This window comes from Cyanistes caeruleus, chromosome 10, assembly GCF_971803275.1.
Source record: "Cyanistes caeruleus chromosome 10, bCyaCae1.hap1.1, whole genome shotgun sequence".
Classification (NCBI taxonomy): Eukaryota; Metazoa; Chordata; class Aves; order Passeriformes; family Paridae; genus Cyanistes; species Cyanistes caeruleus.
This window is the reverse complement of record NC_141710.1, coordinates 4423355-4434987: the sequence shown is the minus strand read 5'-3', so window position 1 is coordinate 4434987 and position 11633 is coordinate 4423355. Positions and strand designations below refer to the sequence as shown.

The window sequence follows — 11633 nt, the reverse complement described above, 5'->3', positions numbered from 1 at the left end:
GAAGAGGTGCCAGCAGCCAGGTGAGAATTCCTGGGATGGGGATTGCAAAAGAGGCTAAATAACATTTGAGACTTGGCACGGTGTGGTGGGGACAGCTCTGCCCTAAGGAGCTACAGGTCTGCTTTCCCTCTTTGCACCCCACACCTGCTGGGTTTGCTCCGTGCTGTAAGATTCTGCTTCTGTGAGCTGTGTTGTTATCCTGGGAGTGGAAAGGGACTGGGTGCTGCAGAGGGAAATGCTGGCCTGGGAACCCATCAGAGACACCTTGGACAGGCTGGCAGGAGCGGGAGAGGGGCTGGATTTCCCTGGGTATGTTGTTGTGCAAAGAATGAGAAATTGCTTCTCAAAGAACCTCACCATATAAACACAGAGTGTGTTAAATCAAACCCCACATCACGCTCCGGGTCCTGTGTCCTCACAATCCCTGTGTGGTTCCCAGGAGTGCTTCCAACACCAAGCTGGAAGTCAAAGCACAGCATCCTGCACACTCCATGTGGATGGGGCTTGGAGCAACCTCGTCTAGTGGAAGGTGTCCCTGCCCATGGCAGGGCTTTGCAATGAGATGGTCCCTTCCAACTCAAACCATCCTATGATCTATAGATCTAGATATCATCCTATCATCTATGATCTGCCTGCAGCAACCCCAGGGAACTGCAGCTGTCCCAAACTCTCCTTATGGAGCACCTTTGGATTGTCCCAAAGGTAGCTGGAACACCCCACACTCCAGTGAGACCCCAACCCAGTACTATGACCCCAGTAAAGTTGTCCCTTCCCCGTGAGAGAGCACTGCCATGCCCTGGTGTGCCCTGGAATGTGTCCACGGGCTCTGGGAGGAGAACCACCCCTGTGGGCACTGGTGGGAGACGTGCAGCCCCACTTTGGCACTGGTGCCCTCCTCACAACGAGGGGCACAACCTGCTGCCCTCCCCCGGGAATCGGGGTGCTGAAGGTGATGTTCCCGGGGCTGGTCCCTCCAGGAGGGATGTTGGCTGTCGTTCAGCGCTCCGTCAGTGGCTCTGCCTGTTATCTCTGGGGATGGAGGGCTGTGCTGCAGAACAGGGAGTCCCGGGCTGGTGTCCAGCTGGGGATGCCAACAGCTCTGGACAGGCTGTTCACAGAACGATTGATTCCTCCCGGTTCGGTGCTGCCGCACTCTTGGGAAACGTCCTGGCTGCATGGAGGATCAGGGCTGGCTCTGGAGGCAGGGCAAGGCTGGTTGCCCAGGGAGCAAAGACAGTGCCAAATCCTGCTCTTTGAACCCCTCTGTGCCCATGACCTGTGAGGAGGATGCCCCGTGTCTTACATCGATAGTTATCTTCCCAAGGATCTGTCTCTAGGCCACGGTACAGCACTGCTCCGTGAAAACCCAGAAACTTTGTCCATCTGGATGGCACCAACTGCATCCAAGTGCCAGAGACCTGCTGCCTGTACCCACCAATCTGATGGATTCTGTCCACACCAGGCTGTGATCTTCCCCACTAGGTTCCACTTAGCCCCTGGTTTGCATCATATCCTTGGCATCTCTTCTGGCAGTTTTCCTGGCTGACAGGACAGGTTGATGTGCCTGTCCTTGGGTCTTCCCCAGCATTTTGGAGGGGCAGCAGCAGCTGCTGACAGTGCCAGCACCAGCAACCTCTGCAGGAGTTTATTTTCCTTAATTTGGGTGAGTTAGGAACCCTCTTCCTGATGCATGGACAGACCAGGCAAGATCTGCACAGCTGTTTGTGGCAGCAGAGGGGAACTGTCTGAGCCTTAATTCCTCATGGCATCTTCCCATCCCTCTGCTGCTGCTCTGTTTGTGCCCCAGCTGGGTTTGAGTTGACATTGCTCATCTGAGAGCAATGGGGCTGGAAAAGGAGCTGAGTCTGCAGGTGCCTCCAGCACCAGGAGCCCACAGAGAGGGCAGCTTGGATCCCTGGAAGACCCCAAATGCCAGGGCCTCTGGGGATGGGAGGAGGTACAGCCTGAGTCATGCGAGAGAGGAATTGTGCTGTGCTCCACCTATTCCAGTTATGTTCCATCCTCTGCCTCGCTCGCTCGAGCAGGGGAGCAGGCAACAAACGATGAGTCAGGCATTGTCCAGAGAGTCTCCACGGGACAAACATCATGCTATCATCTTTCCTTGGCTGTCTCCTCAACAACTGCATCCTACAGCTGCCCTGGCTTCTCCCCTTGTTTTGTTTGCTTCCTTCTGGCTGCAGACTGCCGTCGCTGGAAGGAGAAGCGTCGACGGTGCCTCTCAGTCTATTCTACCTAAATTTAAACCACTATTTTTGGCTTCCCAGGCTCATTGTGTTTTAAATTTGGAATAAAAAAGTCAGATGAGGAAAGCTGTTGTCTGATGTTTGGTGCTTGGTGATAAGACCTTGGGCCGGGACAGCCCAGTGTCACCACCGAGTGTCCTGACTGCCAGAGCTGTGTTTCCTACAGCCATTCCCAAAAGGTGCAGGGAGGAGGCAGGAGCGGGATGGGATGTCCCATTTCTCTTCCCAGTTGAGTGTTTCCAGTCAGGAGGCTCCTTCAGCAGCGTGTCAACACAGAGATAACAGAGGTGGGCACGTTTCAGGGAGCGGTTCCCAGAAGTGGGTTGACATTTCTCACTGGTGTGACCTGGGCTGAGGGGTGATCTTGCAAAAGAAGGAAAAGCAAAGCCAGAGGTCAAAGAACAGGAACAGGCATTGAGGAAATGACCCCTTGCTGAAATTATTGAACTTGTGTAGATAACATGTCTTTGGGTGTGAGTCAGAGCTTTTCCCTTCATGGTGCTGAGGGGAGCACTGGGGTGTGGGGTTTGTGATGTCCCTGGGGACATCATCACAGATGCTGGAGTTTGGGCTGAATGGGGTGAGGACTTTGGTGGCAGTGCTTGGGATGGGATGGTTGGGCAGCCCCCACTGAAATCACCCTTCAGGCTGTTGGTGGAGACCTCAACTGGCCCCAAAAAGCATGGTGGTGTCCGTGCAGCTTCCCATTGTTCTGGCTAGATGGTGCCTACCCCTGCCAGGTGAAGCCAATTCTCCTTAACTCCAGCTCCCGAGGAGATCTGAAGAAGGGAGGGAGCTGAAGAATGACTGTGCAACTCCAAATGCCGACCAAACTCCCCCAGTGGCCTCTACCATCCCACCCCTAGGGCAGCGGTGCGTGGTCCTCCCTTCAGGTGAACAGCTCAGGGGAGTTTCTTCTCTAAAGAACAGCAATTCCTGTCCCTCTCCTTTTGCTCAGGGTGTGGGGAAACTTCAAAATGCCACTTCCAAGGGAAAACAGGCAGCTTGCTCCATGAGCTGGCAGCTCACTCTTGAAATGATTGATTTTGGGAGAGCTTCAGGGGACCACCACTGACCACATACTTTTCACACTGGAATGTATCTCCCTTATAGCTGGCATGTCAAAGAGAGCTGAGTGGTGTCTCTGTGCAGCCAGCCAGTATGGATCCAGCTGGTGGGATCTCAGCCATGCCTTGTGCTCTGGAATTCAACCCTCATGACAGGTCCTTCATCTGACAGTCAGCTGTCAGGTACAGAGGAACACAACGTTCCTGATTCAAAACAGGTCATTTCAAAGGTAAGTCAAGTCAAGCCCATCAGGCAGATGGTTGGTCAGAGGAGTTCTTCTGGGTGGGAGGGCTCCATCATGGCTGTCAGAACAGTTTACTGATTTCCCTGTAAAAATAAACATCTGCCTCATTTTTCAGGGTGAGGCTGAGCAGCCGTGGCAGAGGCTGAGAAAGTCAGTCAGTCAGTCAGTCAGTCAGTCAGTCAGCCACTCTCTCAGTCACCTGGCAGGGTGGCTTTGAAGTGACTCAGGTGGAGTGTGAAGGTAAAATGTGTGTCATGGGAGCTGGCAGCTCCTCACCACACCTGCTCCTTGCTCCAAGCCCACTCCCTTCTTGTGCCACTCAGGTGCTTGCTGTGCTCGGAGCAGCCAGGAGCACTCAGGCTCCCCTGCTGACACCGCAGGGCTGATACCCCCAGGCAGGGACTGTGTGGGCTGGACTTGGCCCAAGGATGTGCTGCTGAATCGCTCCTTCCACCTGCCCATCCCCAGCACACTCAGGGACAAGAGGTGTGGGGTGTCTGGGAGCTGAAGCATCATCTCCATCAGGATGTTCCTGAAGGGTCATGGAATCACAGCATGGTTTGGGTTGGAAGGGACATTAAAGCCCATCCAATCCCACTCCCTGCCCTTGCCAGGGACACATTCCACTGTCCCAGGTTGCTCCAAGCCCCATCCAGTCTGGCCTTGGACACTGCCAGGGATCCAGGGGCAGCCACAGCTTCTCTGTGCCAGGGCCTCACCACCCACACAGGGAAGAATTTCTCCCCAGTATCTCATCTAGCCCTGCCCTCTCTCTGTTCCAAGCTGTTCCCCCTTGTCCTGTCTCCTAAAGGAGAAGAGGAAACAAAGGATCCTCTTTCCAACATGTTTGACTGGAATACTCTGATTTTTTTCCATTTGTGTCAAAAAGAGGAAGGAACCTCTGTTTCAAACCCAGAGCTTTTCACAGTCATTTAGAGTGTGTGTGGGGCATGAGGGGAGGAAGATGTTTCAGACTTCTCAGCCCACTTTTGAAAGGAAACAGTGGCAGATTATTTTGCTCAGAAATGATTGTTTAGGAATGTGAACTAATCACCTCGTGCTAAAAAAGCCATGATCTAAAGGAAATGCTTTGAAATTGTGAAAGGGTAACGCTGCAGCCAACCTGAGACTGCAACTTTCTTCTGCTGATGAAGCTTTCCAAGAACAGAGTTTTTGTCTGGGTTGGAGATGGGGAGGGTTGGAAGTTCCTTGAGTTCTCCAGGTACGAGAAACCTGAGACTGCAACAAAGCAGGGCTCAGATTTCTCAGTTGTTACCTGTTTTCCTTCGATTTCTTTATGGAAAACTGACAGGGACTTTGGCTTCTCTCCAGTGCTCCTCCAGTGCTCTGGGCATGGGTCCTCAGGGACTTGCTCCCACCCAGTCCATGGAGGAGATGCAAAGAGGCCTCCTCCTCCTCTTCCTCCTCCTCCTCCCTCCTGTCAGGTAGAAACCAAGAGCTTTAAAAACCATCCCCAGGTTTCCTGTTGACCTCTTCTGTGATGTGTCACATTTCAGTACTGCTTTTCTCCTGATTTGTTGGCCTTCCCCCAAGGTCTCAATGGCTCCTCAGTCCAAAACACGTCCCACTGGATGTCTTGCCCCCTGTTTCCCACATTAAAATAGGTGTTTCCATGAGCTGTGCCCATGGTGAGGGCTTGCATGGCTCTCCATCCCCCTGGATGTGATGGCTGGGTGGCTCTGCACTGCTCTTGCATGCGGCTCCATGGATCCCTCCTGCTGAAGTGGGAAGGGCCAGAGAAGGACGGAAACTGTGATGGGACGACTCCTGTGTGTATCAGCAGAAAATAAATGTCATTTCCACTGGAAAATATTTCAAGGTGTTGCAGCCTTTCAAGGTGACACAAAATCTTCCCTTGCAAAATGTTGATTCCAGCCATTGTTCCAGTTGGACTTGCCTGTTCCAAGGAAAACAAATTTCACTTGCAATGGCCCATGCTGATAGCAGCTCAAAATCAGTTCTTCCCTGCCCACACTCAGAGTTTGGAGAGGCTCTTGTGATCCAAAACCTATTGGCTATTTTGATTGCAGCTTCTCCAAACAGGGAGTTTCCAACACTTTTTGTCCGATGGACATTGCAGTTTTCCGTCCTGCCCTGGGCAGCTCCTGCGTTCTCCTCTGGGGATGACAGCCAGGATGGAGCCAGAGCTGCCAGTGCCAAGGTATGGCAAAGCCTCCACCTGGATTTTGGGGTTTGAGCTGCTAAATCTCAGAGCTGGAGGGAACCCCATGGGAAAAAACACCCTCCAGAAGTGTTTTTTGTGTGGGCACGTAGAGAGCTTGTAGCAGTGTTGTCTCCTAGGAAAACCTCGGAGGAGGAATGAAGAGATCTAACTGCTTGGAGCATTCAGAAATGGGTCTGTCAAACCTGATTCCCAGCTGAGGAGTTTGCTGAGGAGTTTGCTGGTGAAATCCAGGCTGGCTTATGGAGGGGCTGGACCCTTCCTCGGTAACAGCCAAACCATACGGCTGTGTGTACCCCACAGCATCACCGAGATCTGCAAGACTTCAAACCAAACAAGGAGTTTTTATGAAACTTCTGAGCAGTTGAAAAACAAAATGGGGAAAAAAAAAAAAAAAAGGGAGGTGATTACACAACTTTGTTGGCACTGCTGTTGCCATCATTGTTAAATAAGTCAATATATAGTATAATAAAAATATTTTGCTGCCTATTAGTGGAGACTGAAACATTTTCCTTGCAAACACATAACTCTCATTCCATATTTAACAATGCCCAGAGCTTCAGGACTTACAGCAGTGTGAGTGCAGTCAGAGCCAGAGATACTAAGAATGAGATATGCTGAATTCACTCTCACTTATCCTCTTTTTATTGAATTTAACCTTTCTTTTCCTGAGGGAAGCCTAAAAGCATCCAAAGTTTGTGGTTTTACTGTCCTCAGAATGGTTTCAGAGGGAATCAGATCAGAGCTCAGATCTTTGCACAGTGCTTGGACCAGCTCCTGTCATGTAATGGGGTAAGAGCCATTAAAGCTTTTGGATATTTTGCTTTTTTAAGTTTAATTTCCATTCAGTAGTGCCAAAGCGCTCTGAGGTCTTTTAAAGGAGGCAAAACAGCTAGAGAAAACAATTTCCAAATTTAAGGGTCATAGAAGCTGTGGCCACCCCATCCCTGCAAGGCCAGGTTGGACGGACCTGGTGTAGTGGGAGGTGTCCCTGCCCATGGCAGGGGTGGAACTGGATGGGCTTTAAGGTCCCTCCCAACCCAGACCATTCTGTGGCTCCATGAGACACCCAACAAGGATCAGCTCTTGGAGGAAGTGAAAGTTCCCAGTGGGATGTGACCGGCGTGGGCTGGATTTGGGTGTCCCATGTCCAAAGCCACAGAGACCATATCCCACCCCTCCTGGCACTCCCTGGAGTGTCACTGTGCTCATGTCAGTCAGGTCCCCGGGGTGTCAGAGAGCAGAGACTCCTCACCCTCTGTCAATTAGAGGGTGTCACACGGTGACACATCCCAAATGCCACCTGCCAGGCCTTCCCAAGGGAAGCAGGAGGCTGACACCTGAGCTCTGCATTTTTCCTGGGATGGCCAGTGCTGCTGGGAGCTGCTGCTGGGACAGGTGATGCTGAGATGTCACCACCTTCTTCCCTGGGCTGGGATGAGCCCTTTGCCAGACCTTCCTCGAGCTGCTCAGGGTCTGACGCAGTCCCACACCTCACCCCTCGCAGCTCCACAGGCCTGCAGGGATTTAGGACGTTCCTGCAAGCTACAGCAGGTTTTGGTGCTGCTGGATGCACCAGCTTTGCCCTGCACCCCATTCTGAGGCAGAGGAGAGCCTGGAAAAGTCTGTCTCTCCAGGGTGTAAGTCCCTGGAGCTGTGGAGATTAGGGAATTTTACATAAATATTTGACTCCATCTTTTCAGGCAGCAGAATCCTCGCTTAGGGGCACCGTTCCTGAAATATTTACTAACTGTGCAGTTTATTGGCAGTGGGCAGAAGTAATTTAGATTGTCTCATCGTGATCACTTGAAGCAATTTCAAGGAAATGCAATCCTCCTTTGAATGGCTCTGTCAGATCCTTGTCTGCCTCCTTTAATTGCTTTTCCTACAGGATACTGATGCTTTAGATTGCAAATCCTCCGAGGCAAAGACTCTCTCTTTGTTCTGGTGTGCAGAACACGTCCTGCAGTGAAGGCTGGCGCTCTGGCTTGGCTACAAACATCTGGCTGTTTGAAATACTGTGCTCAGAGAGCTCCAGGAGGGTGTGAGGGCTGGGAGGCTCCTCTGGGTGCTGGGTGACCCCTGGCATTCACAGCACCCGCATTCCACCGAGGGATGCGCGTCATCGTCCGTCCTTCCAGCTGCCCCTGGGTATGGCACAACACAGATGGGCAGGACGTGGAATAAATAATCTTAATTCCAATCTGCCACCTCCTCTTCTAATCAGCCAGAAGAGTTTCTCCTCTGGAATGTCCTGAGCTAAAGGCCCCCCACTCGTGAGACCTTGGGGCTGGCATCTCCAAATGCTCTTGGGGAGAAAGGAGAGGTGGGAAAGGTGTCAGTGAGAATGGAGAGCTGGTTCTCCCACCAACATAATCCACCCCTCAGGCCATCTCATATTTAACTGGAGAGCCTCTGGTGTACCATGGCATTGACTTACCTGAAGATGAAACTCAAATGTTCTCAGCATAAAGAGAGACTTGAAACAGAAAAGGCAGAGGAAAAGAAAGTGGCTGTTTTGAGAGACACAAAGCACCACCAGGGCTCATTTAAAAGCATTTCCTCCATTCCCCTGTCAGCTCTTAAAAGTGGAGGAGCTCCTGCTTTCCTCTCTGCTCTTCCTAAAGTCTCAGCCTCCCAAAATCGGGGCCTCCCAGTTTCCAGGCTCCACAGGCACCCTGCAGTGACAGCCTGGGAAAAACCTGCCTTCCCATTTATTCCTCTAGAATGCAGCTTGCTTCTGCTGCTGCTCTGCAAGAGGTTTGATTGCCTGGGTTTGGAATTGGAATGGAGTTGCTTGACATATTTATTAGTCAGCATTATGGGAAAGAAGGTTTAACCCTGACACGCAGCTCTGCCGTCAGCTCCCGGAGGAGCTCCCTGCCCTCCATCCCACCTTGACTTCACTCCTAATCCTGGGTGTAGCTCTGGCTGCCCTGCAGGGCTGGCAGTGGCCTCAGATGGAGAACAGGCACTGTCACCTCCTGCTCTGGGGCTCTGTTGCTTGTCCCAAAAGCAAATCCCCTGTGGGTCTCTCCACCGAGGGGACAGCAGTGTCCCCTCCCCTGGGGGTGCTAGTGAATCACCTGCCCAGGACAGGCTGTGAGCCAGCCAAGCCTGTTCCTCAGGCTGTGTGCTTCCCCTGAGAAGTATTCCTGCTCCAAATCCGCAGTGCTGGCAGATCAAACCCAGCTCTGAAACTCCCAACCACAGGCACTGGCAGGAGCCACTGATGCCACCCTGGTCCTTGTTCCCCTTCCTGTGCCACACCACCAGCCCTGGAGAATAAATGGGGGCTCCAGGGGTGGGGTTGGTGTGCTGCTCTGCACCCCAGGGACTGGCTCTGGTAACACAAAGGGGGTTCTGAATCCACATTCCCAGCACAATGTTTGTACTTGGAATTCTGAGACCCCCTGGGAGCCCACAGGCTTCGCGTTTGCTTCCCCAGCAAATCAGCTTCCATTCAGTGGTGGCTGTCAGAGCACTCTGAGGTCTTCTAGAGGCAGCAGAACAGCTAAAGAAAATCATTTCCAAGTTTAATGTTCAGAGAAGCTGTGGCTGCCCCTGGATCCCTGGAAGTGTCCAAGTCCAGGCTGGATGGGGCTTGGAGCAACCTGGGAATAGTGGAAGGTGTCCCTGCCCCTGGCAGGAGGTGGAAAAGGATGAGTTTTAAGGTCCTTCCAACCCAAACCTTTCCATGATTTCTGTGCTTTTAAAGCCCAGTTGGAAACAAATAATTGAGCAGGGCAGGTTGGAGATACCATGGAGCAAAAGTGAGGTGCTTCAGTCCCTGCCAGGCTGGGGGTGGGTGGTGAAGCAGAGTGAGCCTTGTGCTCAGCCCAGGAAAGCATCAGCCCAGCACTCAGCGGGAGGAATTGAGGAGGGGGATGTGGGAAAAGAGTCTTCTCTTTACTCGTGGTCATGTTGAAGCTGTTTGACCCAATCACCTCCCCAGCAGAAGGAAAGTGGCTTCTGAGGGTTCTGATGCTCTGTGAGTAAGGTGAGCACCCCAGAGAGAGACTTGTCTCAATTCCTGCACCGCTGCACCACTGAAAGTTTGCTCTGGCCATTGGAAAGGTGCAAGGTGGGCACGTTTCATATGGAGACAAACCATTCCACCATGGTGGCTTGTTCTGGATGGGGGAAAGGGCTGGCTCAGAGGGTGAGCTGCTGGAGAGCCTTGCTGACTGAAGTGGCTGATTCCCTCTCACCAGTGGCAGAGGAATTCTCCTTCCTGCTGATTCCTTGGCCAGGGGAGTGTGACCGCTGGAGGAGGAGCTCATTTCAAGGGCTGAGGACGAAGCACAGCCCGGGAACTCTGCAAAAAGAACCAAACCCTGACGATGTGGGATCTCTCCTGCCAGGCACTTTAACATCAACCCTACCGCCCTGACCAAACAGGAGGAGAAGAATGTGAAACCCAACTCTCCTCCCCTTGTCAGCACCACCCTAAATCATTTCCCTGCTGTGCACTTGTCTTCAGGATGAGCTGCTCCTTGCCAAGAAATGCAGTAGAGAATCCTCAAAAAGAGGCAAGAGACCCCCATTTTCTCACGTGCAGCTCATTCTGTTAACACAGAATCTGTTGCACAATCTGAAGCCCAGGATTTAAAAGCAGTGTTGGTGTAAGAAAGCTGGAGATGAATGTGTGTCCAAGGGCTGGAGTTTCTCTTCCAGCAGGATAAGAGCTTGGGAGCTGTCAGCAGTGCTCCCCGATGGTCAGAGATTACTGGGCTTTAAATTCTGCTTTTACTGTGTTTCTGTGGCTATTTAAGCTGCCATGCTCCTGGGCCATGCTCCCTGCTCTGGAAAAAGGTTCACTGGGAGCTCTTCCAGGATGTGGTGTGCTGCCCCTGAGGAGTCCCAGTGCAGTCCATGGCTCATGGCTGGGCATGAACCAGCTGTTTTCTTGCCTTACCTATTGCAAGAGCTGCACATTGAGAAATACAACGGCAGTGTGGTTTACCAGCATCACTTCTCCCTGCCCTCCAGCAAATCGGCCCTGCTGGGGCACCTCTCCATGTCTGAGACCCAGCAGGGGCTGGCTGGGGGTGGCCAGAGCTGGGGAGGACACTGGTGCCTGGAGGAACAGCTCCTGTGCTGCCAAACACATCTGAGTGGGGTGTGTGGTCAGCTCCCACCGAGGACCTGCATCCATGGAGAGTCTGGAGCACCAGGAGGGGCTGAGGGAGCTGGGAAAGGGGCTCAGCCTGGAGAAAAGGAGGCTCAGGTGGGACCTTCTGGCTCTGCACAACTCCCTGACAGGAGGGGACAGCCAGGTGAGGGTCAGGCTCTGCTCCCAGGGAACAGGGACAGCAAGAGAGGGAACAGCCTCGAGTTGTTCATGTTGGATATTGGGAAAATTCCTTCCCAGAAGGGATGGTCAGGTATTGGAAGGGGCTGCTAAGACCACAGCCCCATTCCTGCAGGGATTTAACAGAGGTGTGAATGTGGCACTTGGAGACATGGGCTAGAGCTGAACTTGGCAGCGCTGGGGGAACAGCTGGTCTTAGAGAGCTTTTCCAATCTAAACAATTCCGGCGGGGTAGTGACATCCAGCCCCCAGAGGTGCTCACCAGAGGCAGACACAGAGGGTCCTGATTCCCTTTTGAGCCACCAGAGCTTTTTGCCTCCCCTTGTGGGGGTTCCCAACCCCTTTCACGGGGCATCAGAGCAGGGCTGTGTTTCCCTGCTGCCAGGCCAGGCTCAGACTCACCAGGCACCTTCCCTGCCATGTTTTGCTGTATGGAGACAAATCTGTGGGGACAAGCTGGAGTCAGTGGCCAGAACAGCTGCTACATGAAAAGGTTGTTATGACAAAGTGAGTGTCACAGCTGCTGCAAAATGAATGGAG

At 52.6% G+C, this 11633-nt stretch overlaps 1 long non-coding RNA gene across 1 annotated transcript; it reads left to right on the top strand.

The window, feature by feature from the left end:
* The first annotated feature begins 2857 nt into the window (after window positions 1–2857).
* LOC147651202 (uncharacterized) lies at window positions 2858–6271 on the top strand. The gene is made up of 3 exons (XR_015274367.1): window positions 2858–3157; window positions 3378–3561; window positions 3692–6271. It is a non-coding gene; the product is annotated as an uncharacterized LOC147651202 (long non-coding RNA).
* Window positions 6272–11633: the final 5362 nt, after the last annotated feature.